The sequence below is a fragment of the Festucalex cinctus genome, chromosome 7 (genome assembly GCF_051991245.1).
Source record: "Festucalex cinctus isolate MCC-2025b chromosome 7, RoL_Fcin_1.0, whole genome shotgun sequence".
Classification (NCBI taxonomy): Eukaryota; Metazoa; Chordata; class Actinopteri; order Syngnathiformes; family Syngnathidae; genus Festucalex; species Festucalex cinctus.
The window spans coordinates 22079015-22088711 of record NC_135417.1 but is presented as its reverse complement, the minus strand read 5'-3'; positions in this window follow the sequence as shown (position 1 = coordinate 22088711).

Genomic DNA, 9697 nt, shown 5'->3' with positions numbered 1-9697 from the left:
AACCATGTCTAATGCAATTTATTTATAAAACATAATTACTTTTTTTGTTTATATACTTTAGAATTGATACGGAACAAAATACTGAAATGGAGAAAAAAACAACTGTAAATAAGGGTGAGTGAGAGAGCGAAATTGGATGAATGAACTCTGTAGAGTGGTGAAAAAGGTTCATCTTGTCTTCAAATCTGCAACCCGACGCCGAAACTAGTTAAAGTAAACAAAACCTTTTGCATTGAAAAAAGAAAAACAAAAGCCCGTGGAGTGATGTTATTCAACCCCTGAAGAAGAGTGCCTCACAACACACTATATACATGATACAGGTACTCACAAATCAGATGCCACGGAAAATTTGGGTTGCTGAGTAATTTCATGTACCAGTATTTAACTTTTTAATGAAATCCCTGCCATGAACATACTGTAGGTCTGCGTCAAATAATAAAAGAAAAACAAATATTTGAAGTAGAGTTGCTCGCAGCAATAAAGAGCACTCACAACGCTGGCCAGGTTGGGGCGCGTGCACGTTGGGGTACTGGCGCATATACAAGAACCCTCGAAATTATAAATATTTTTGCCAGGCCTTATGTGAGTTGCAAAATTCATTGACTATCAGCCTTGGTTTTAAGATGTTCACACTGCTTGCAAATGTACAATGGCGTATTGGGGCCATGTATAAATATATACATATATATACAAAATATTCCGAGAAAAAAAAAACTTGTAAATTTGCGACTTTATAGTGTCAAATCTGTGACTTTATAAAGTGGCAGATTTGAGAGGAAAAAAAACACGTCGCGAACTACTCCAACGTTTGTGCCAATACTTTTCGGTCGAATTTTCAAATAAGCAGGTCGTAATTGCTTTAGCAGAAATTAAACATATGGTGTTAAGCATTCACTGTTTGAAGCGTTGGGTACGGCCAGCGACAAAGACGCCTCGCTTTGCAAAGGTCCACACCCAGAGGATCAAGCATTTAAGTAAATTTGTTAAAATGCATATTTACTTGTACATTTATGGTTCCAGAATTATTATTTACACATTCATACTTTGTTTTTTTTTGGACAAGTATGTAAGTTGATTTGTCGAATCTGCTGCTTTCCATCATTCACTTATATTTGTGAAGAACTGTTGGAGTAGCGAGACCGGCTTCTGCACAAGTGACATAAACTGTCACTGTATTTCCGGTAGAGCATGAGAGGAGTCGACGGGGCAGTGTAGCCAACAAGGCCTTTGACTGCCGAGCAAGCCAGGCAGCAAACCGATTGGATATTGACAGCGTGGGTGCATTGTTTTTTCCACGCGTAAGTGACGTCATGGACAGTCAAATCCGTTCTGAATGTTTTGAGCTGTTCAGACTGAAGCAAGTGGTGTCAATCCGTCCCACAAAAATCGAATTTCATGTGCTTTATGACTGTTCAGACTACAAAAGAGCCATCCACTTTCAATCTGGATGGACTAAACATCGGATTTGGGCTGTTATTCTGAACGCAGACCAAGATCCAAGTCTTAAAAACAAAGAAGAATTGTACAGGTTTGTTTTTGCCACTCCTCTGCATTCTCAAATAAGGCTGCTTTCTTTAAATTCAATTATAAAAGACCCCAATGAGTCCTCCCCAGAACATGGTAATTACTTAGCCCTGTTCATGAGACATAAAAAGGGGGTTCATTCTTCGGGTCAAACCAGAAGCACTATTCACGCACACTCATTTATCACCCAAAGTGGTTGCTTCAAAGAAAACTGAATGAAAGGCTTTGGTAGTTCCCAATTGGGCTTCCTGGGCCGCGTTGTAAATTACAGTCATGGTTTGGATGAGGGCTTAGCCACTTTAGGATCAACCATATCATGGGCTCAATGTTTGAGTTTCTTATATTCAGGGACAAAGGACTTGATGCCCTATGTAGGAAAGACTTAAAAGTACTATGGAATTAAGTATGCAGTATTTGAGTGATGTGTACAATAAAATCCACCAACCATAACAGCGAAAACATCCCCCCCCCCCCCCCCCCCCCTTCTCTGAGGACACTAACAGCATCATTGTGCATGGGCTGTGATTCATGACCCCCATGTCAAGGCTTGTTTCTAAATTGTGTGTACATGAGGCCTGTTGGGGGTGCAGCCTATGCCTATAGGGATACCAGAGAGTTTTAAGACAAAGAGTGTTTATACTTAAGTTTCTCAAGGGGTGGGGTGATGACGACTACAAATATACTGTGGACCTAAACACAATAGGCTATCCGCAGGGTTTTAGTCTGTTTTACTTAATTTAGTGAGGTGAAGTTTACCATTACCACAATTCATGTAGGTATCTATTCAAATGTGCACACCCAATTTAAGAAAACAACAACAAAAAGCCTTTTACGCTGATCCAGGCTGAAAGAATCTGAATTTGAATACTTTATTGATCCCTGTGAGAAACTAGTTGCTGAAATTAGTCAAGCTTTAGCATAGCAGGCAACATACTGACAGACTATTGGGTAGGGTGACTACTGGACAGTGTTCAAGTACTGCAACAGTGTGAGAGTATCATTGCACTGATTACTGCCACTTTAAAAAAATAAATAAATACATAAATAAATAAATAAATACATAAATAAATACATAAATAAATAAATACATACATACATACATAAATACATAAAGTAATTAAGTCCCGCAACAGAGTGTGAGAGTATCATTGCACTGATTACTGCCACTTTAAAAAAATAAATAAATACATAAATAAATAAATAAATACATAAATAAATAAATACATAAATAAATAAATACATACATACATACATAAATACATAAAGTAATTAAGTCCCGCAACAGAGTGTGAGAGTATGATTGCACTGATTAATGCCACGTTAATAAATAAATAAATAAATAAATAAAGTCATTCATCAGGTCCCACAACAGAGTGTGAGAGCATGATTGCGCTGTACACTGCCACTTAAAATATAACAACAACAATAATGATAATAATCCTAGGACTACCTCAAACTTTGTTTGGGATATGTCTTGACCCATCAAACTAAGATCTCTCCATTGATACAACTTTATAGTATTATTTAAAGTGTGCCTTTTCCAACCACAAGTCACCCAACGGTCACTACTAACCGTGTCTGATTGCAACGACTATTCAAGCTGTCTGCTCATAACATATTACTGAACGGTAGATTTTAGCGTAAACCCAAATGCCCTTTAACAGCAGTGCAAAGATCCCTGCCTAGGGCGACCAGATTTTCAAGATTAAAAGCTGAAAAGTTCACTGAAAATCAAGTATACAATAAATTCTCACCAGGAACTATTTATAACAATAATTGAGTCAAGGTAATGTTAAATGCTATTTTTGTTGGTAGTTCAACAGCATTAAACAAGTTAATGCTCTTACCATTATCCAACCTGTTTTGTTTAGTCCTGCAAGTTACTGGAAGGTAGTTGTGGTGTTTGCATTGGAAATATGTTATTATAAAAGCTTAGCTTGCGTTGAGTAAAAAACAACAACAACAACAAAATGGTCACTGGAACGGGACCTGTGTAAAAGTGAGACAAAACAATGGGGATGACAAAATTCGCCGGGACTTGAGAGGCTCAAAAACGGGACTGTCCCAAATAAATCCCGACAGATGAGAAAACCGGGTCAGTAAAGAAAAACAAAAAACAAAAACTGCCAGTCCTTTTATTTCATTTTTTTTCATTTTTATTTCATCAAGCACCCCCCCCCCCCCCCCCCCCTTCAATTATATAGTACGTAATGGCATAGATAATTGTGTACAGGAGCAGATGTGACGCTCTCGCCTGTTTAATGTACAAAGGTCTGTATCTGGATCTCAAGGATGCTATGCTGATAACTAACTAGTTCCAAAGGCCCAAAGTGAAAAAAACAAACAAAACAGAACTAGCAGAGAAGTAGACTTAAAAAAAAAAAAAAAAAAAAAAAAAAAAAAAAAAAAACATTACAAATGACAAAGGTCTGTAACTGGATGTGGAATGACAAAGGCATGAGAGAGTCAACTGCATATTTAACATACTCTGCCAAAGTGTGTAAGTCAGATGTGACATAACATTAGGGGTGTGCTCAAAAAATCGATACGGCAATATATCGTTGCGGGCCTCATTACAATACGCGTATCGATACACAAGCGTCAGAATCGATATTGCTCGTTAACTTTAAATAGGCAGTTAACGTTTGCCTTTGCAGCTTGCATTGTACCTAAAAAAATAAAAACCAGCAGCGTCTTTGAAGTTAATTGCTTTCAATTAATGCAAAAATAGCTCACCAGTGATAGGACACCGTGTCTTGCTAAGAAAAATGAAAGCAGAGGAAGAATATCAACATTTATTTACTTATAAACTTAACATGACACGTGTCTCAATGTACCAACTTTCCTATATTTTGTTTTAAAAAAACGAAATAAAATGTGTTACATGAAAAAAAATGTTGTTTTTATTTCCACAAATATTTCAAATAAGCACATTTTAGAGCTGTAATTTTAATACTTTGATATTTTTGCTCATATCGACTCATGCCTATTAATACATTTTCCCCGTGTGTCTGTGAAAACTGCTCCTTGCTCTGCAGTGCGTACACATTTAGACCAGGCATGCTGCTTGGTAGTAAACCAGAAGAGCTACTAACAAAAATATTTTTGTCATCCAGCATAATAAACATATCCTTTAGGTATACATATGACTGTTATTATAAAATGCAAGTAAATTAATGTAAAATATCGGGATACGTATCGACTTGAAGATCATGTATTGGCATACATATGTATCGCGACACGTATCGTGACCCCTGTATCGTGATACGTATTGTATCGTGAGGTTGGCGGCAATACCCAGCCCTACATAACATGACATGATTTAATCACCCAAAATTATGGCAATTTTTCTCATTTATTGTTTTAGTCTTTCTCACATATATAGACTATTGCATGTTGCAAAAGCAGAATTATAAGAATTAGAAACATTGCATGTCACGCAACACTAATACATTACTAAATACTCAATTACAGCAATTCACTTGAGACAAGACAATTTGCTAGACATCCCTCAAACAAAAATACAGTATTTTATTCTAACATTTTAAAATTAAGTATAACAATTACATTTTATGAACGACTTTATGTGAATCACTTGTTTTTTTTCCCCACCTGTCTTTCCATGTGGCACAACAAAAGTACATGATATAAACATTCACCTGACAGTTGTGTTCAATAAAACGGTCGGATGTGAGCACAGTCACCACAAGGATCCTCCTCCTTTTCTTTTTTTGCTACGCCCTTTCCTTGTCATCCTCACAGAATGTAATGTCCTTTCAGTGTGTTTATTCATGTGTGCAGAGGGCCTCCAGTGACAAACACTTTGTGTAGCCTGACTGGCCAGACCCAGCACAAAAAGCCTGCTTGCCCCACACCTCTGCCCCCCTGTGGTCTAAAGAAGTTTCCCTGCAGAAGTAGAAAGTTGACGCTTCCATTGCAGTAAGTTTGGGGGCTGGGAGTTACTTAACTTTAAAGACCACTTCACATTTACAGTAGCTCTTGGTGACAATAAGGTGACGAGACATAAGGTTCTAGAACCAAATAAAATTAAAACTACTGCTACTACTTTTCCCAGGGTTATTACCGTGTACGTGCTGGTAAAAAAGGTTATTTGAAGTTGATTTTCATGAAGATGAAAATGGGATGAGGAGGAAGAGAAGAGCAACAAAGAGGCGTATAGAAACAACACAAACAAACAAACAAACAAAAACTGACCCTGAGGTTAAAGGGGGGCAGCCTCATCTCCATGCACATCAGCCATCGTCTCAGTGCTCTGATTTGACCCCTGAACTCACACTGCCATTGGTTTAAATCCTCCACGTCTCTCCTGAAACAAAAACAACCGTTTGTAATGTTGACTTCATTTAGCAGTCAAATGAATTTACCCATTGCAAAAATCCCACCCCCCTCAATTGACGCTTCCGGGTCCGACATTCTTCTGTACAAATGTAAATGAACGTACCCGAGCATGTAAGTGAGTGTTTTTGGAGCAATACAAGCGCGATATCCTCCAGATTGAGGCAAAAGGGTCTGCAAAAGGCAGTTGAAGGATATATTCATAATATTAAAATATCACACTGCAGCAAATGCGACCCAGGTCGGATTTTATTTTATTTTTTCCTAAATGCGACCTGTATCTGACTTTTTTTAAAATCTCATTGTGAACTGTACAATTCTGATTTTTTCATATCTGCCCTGGGTCGCTTTCACATGTGGTCCTAGATCGGATACGTATCCTGAATTTTTGCAATGTGACAGCAGTATGAACGACCAGGTCGCATATATCTGACGTATACGTCATCAAAAGTCCAATCTGCGCTCCGCGGGGGCGGAGGCAGTACTCGGGAGATGTACGTGAAATGTGAAAAGTTATGAGTAACAGTTGTCACTTTATATTTGACTTTATTTTAATCCCATTTAAAACATGAATGATAAAGTTGACATTTGTGGTGATATTAGTGATTTAGGGACAGGCACATAGACATCTCATTTATTATGCATGGCAATGATATGATGTCATTGTTGGGGGCGGGGGTGTCTCTGTGAGATGAGGAGCTCGACCAGGCTGGCCTCATTTTCACAAAATATTATTCCCATCTGCTCCCGCATCACTCCTCTCTAGATATGAGATGGTAAAAATATGAAAATTGAGCATTAAAGGGATACTTCACTTATTTAGCCGATTAAAGGAATTAAAAGTTAATATTTTGTCTATAATTAATTTGATACTTTCATTATTTTTCACGTACAATTAGTACCTTTATAAACACATTTTGCAACTTGCTGTCGAATGACATCACAAGGGCTCAGGTAACCAATCCCAGCTCACCTGTTTTCTAGGTTAGGTCATGTAACATTCACAAGCTGAGCTGTGATTGGTTACCTGAGCCCTTGTGATGTCATTTTCAGTTGACAGCAAGTTGCATGGACTGAAGCAGGTTTCGTCCGTCGATCATTGTAAGTACAGATGCTCCTTCTCAGTCTGTGTATTTTTACGACGCATCTCGTCATAACTGTATGTGTATTAAATAATCCTAAGTATAACTTTGATGTCCAGGTTTGTGGATGATCTTGCCTCTAAAGGTAAAGTGAGATTGACCACATTCGCTAAATTGCTAGTTAGGGATATGGCTTTAGCCGAGCCCACTTAGCTACTTTAACAGGCTCTTGGAGCGAGCATAAGAATGCTTGTTTATCTTGGAGATATTTAGCTTGGGGTGAGGTCGTCCTCACTGTTTAATACATTGAAGATAATGCTCCATTTTGTTTTGCGCTTTGGTAATTGAAAGAATAGGACTCCACTTGACAAGCTCTTGGGATACCTGTGTCCGATTTACATAATCCATGGGCACAATGCTTCATCATTTTGCTTGTTGGAGGTCCACAGATGGTTGGAATTTTTTTGGGTAAGGTTTTATGGCAGCTGACAAGTTTCCTGGATCGATTTTACAATGGATTTTAATGGAGCGGACACAAGCTTATCGGACCTTGGCTGTTTGGGGGCGTGGTTTGAGTGCAGAAGCTACGGAGTGCAGGCAACCAGGGATTAATCACACACTGACATGAATGATCAGGGTAGAGGGCAGTTTTAAAGTGTCCACTTCACAGTGGTGATCTGTGATCTCCCTGGCCAACCTGGCATCAGCCGCCCGTGGTGTCCTTTGTGCAACTTGGGACTCCTGCATGGACTCCAGTAAATCAGTTTCTCCTTCCATCATGCCAAAGACTGTGCTCATCTCATGCGTGATTTTAAAGGGAATGAGCAGGCAAATGAGAGGACACTTTGATTAGTGGCGATTCAAGTTTGGTCTGTTCTCACCTAAAACGGCGCAAAACACCCGTTGTTAGCTGTGTCAAACTTGTGCGCGAAAATAGAAAAAAAAAAAAAATCTAGCCTGCCGATGCACAGGTTTAGACTGTGTTGGTCATGGTAATAGAGCCCTTAATGTAGTGTGTGTGGGTGTGTGGGTGTGCGTGTGTCTGTGGGAGAGCAATGCAACAAAATGCATTGCATAATATTATGTTTAATTACAAAAGCTTAATTAGTGAATTACCGGTAGGTGTTAACAGAAAACTAATACAGTATATATACTGTACTACATATAACAATATCTGGCTGACTGTATACCGCGGCGCTGACTGTGGACATGAGCTTCATTCAACTGTCTGAGGCCCCGTTTCATCCAGAGAAAGCCATGACAGAGCAGCCGGATTTTCCAGAATATACGGCAATTGGCCACTGCTCTAACATGTTCGTTTGTTTAATGTGTTAAAAGGAAGGCCTACGATGTTGAAGTACAGTAGTTATGGGCTGAGGTCATATTTGCTCATGTCAATGTCATTCAGCTTCAGTGAATTTTCTAACCAACTGTCCGTAGGCTTCTGCTAATCAGTTGTTTTACGGGAAGCATGTACAGTAGTTGTGTTGCTACATGCATACACTACTCACATATGTGACCGGATCTGGCAAAAGGGTCCACATGTGCAAAAAATAAAAATAAAAAAATAATAAAGAGAGAAAATGGGGTTTAAAGTTTTGGTACTTGCATCCTTCAAATTTACATAACAATCAGTACCTTAGGAAAAAGATATAAACCTGAAATTTCCATGAACTGTTAAAATATCAGTGGAAAGGAATGGAAAATGTACGGTGATGTGATGGAACTTTTTTTTTTTTGCATATTATTGAAATCAATAGTGGGTGTTTAATTTACATTGAATGAATTATTAGCTCACCACTAGATGGTGCTAAAAAATACACACTGTGACTTTAATGTTTTATGTAATGTTTTATGTCATGGGTGTCGGTAAAGCGCGTTGACAGCTACAGCTGTTTGAAAGCGCTATATGAATAACGATGACTTGACGTGCAAAAGGTCAAATTAAGTTCAACTGTAAAGTCTATAGTGCATTTTAGGTTAGTCTTGAAATTCCACTCAAAAGCCCAATGTCAATAACTTTAGTGTACACTATTTATTTTCAAGTTAATGAATACTTGAGATTCTTTTTTCAAGAATGCACGACAGTCTTCATCATCTGCTTGTTTATTCCAGCTCTAAGCATACCAGTGTTGCTGGTTCTGTGATGTGGGTGTTGTTGACTCAAACCAATCACCTCCTATATCCTGCAAGAACACATGAACCTCCCATGTACTGCATTTCAAATACACACAGTGCATGAAGAATACATGACTTGATGCTATTCAAGCATCTACATGCTTACCTCACTGCTTGCAGAAAGTTCTGAGATGGAACGATTCAAACTTGAGCATTCAAGAAAGTTGTGTGAAGAACTAATTGAGATAAATTCTTCGTTGCCCTTGCTTGAAGTCTTCTCATTTGGTGTCAGTGGCTAATGTTGACACACAGAGCAAAATATGCATGTATGCAAATTCACAATACAAACACTAACGTCCATGTACTATTTATTTTAAAACATGTGGGTGTTACCACTAGCCTCCTGGAAAATCCAAACCACACAGATAATTAGGGCTATGGCGGTCAGACAGCTATGTAATCTCTCTCTGTAACCATAACCCCAACCGTTCTTCCTTTCTTTGGGATGTGTTTTACTTTGTGTGTTTTTTTTTTTTCCCCAAGAGTGTGGGGGGTGAGAGGGGTGGGGGTAATGCACCTGTGCATTAATTTTTATTTAGGCTTGATTTTACTGAGGT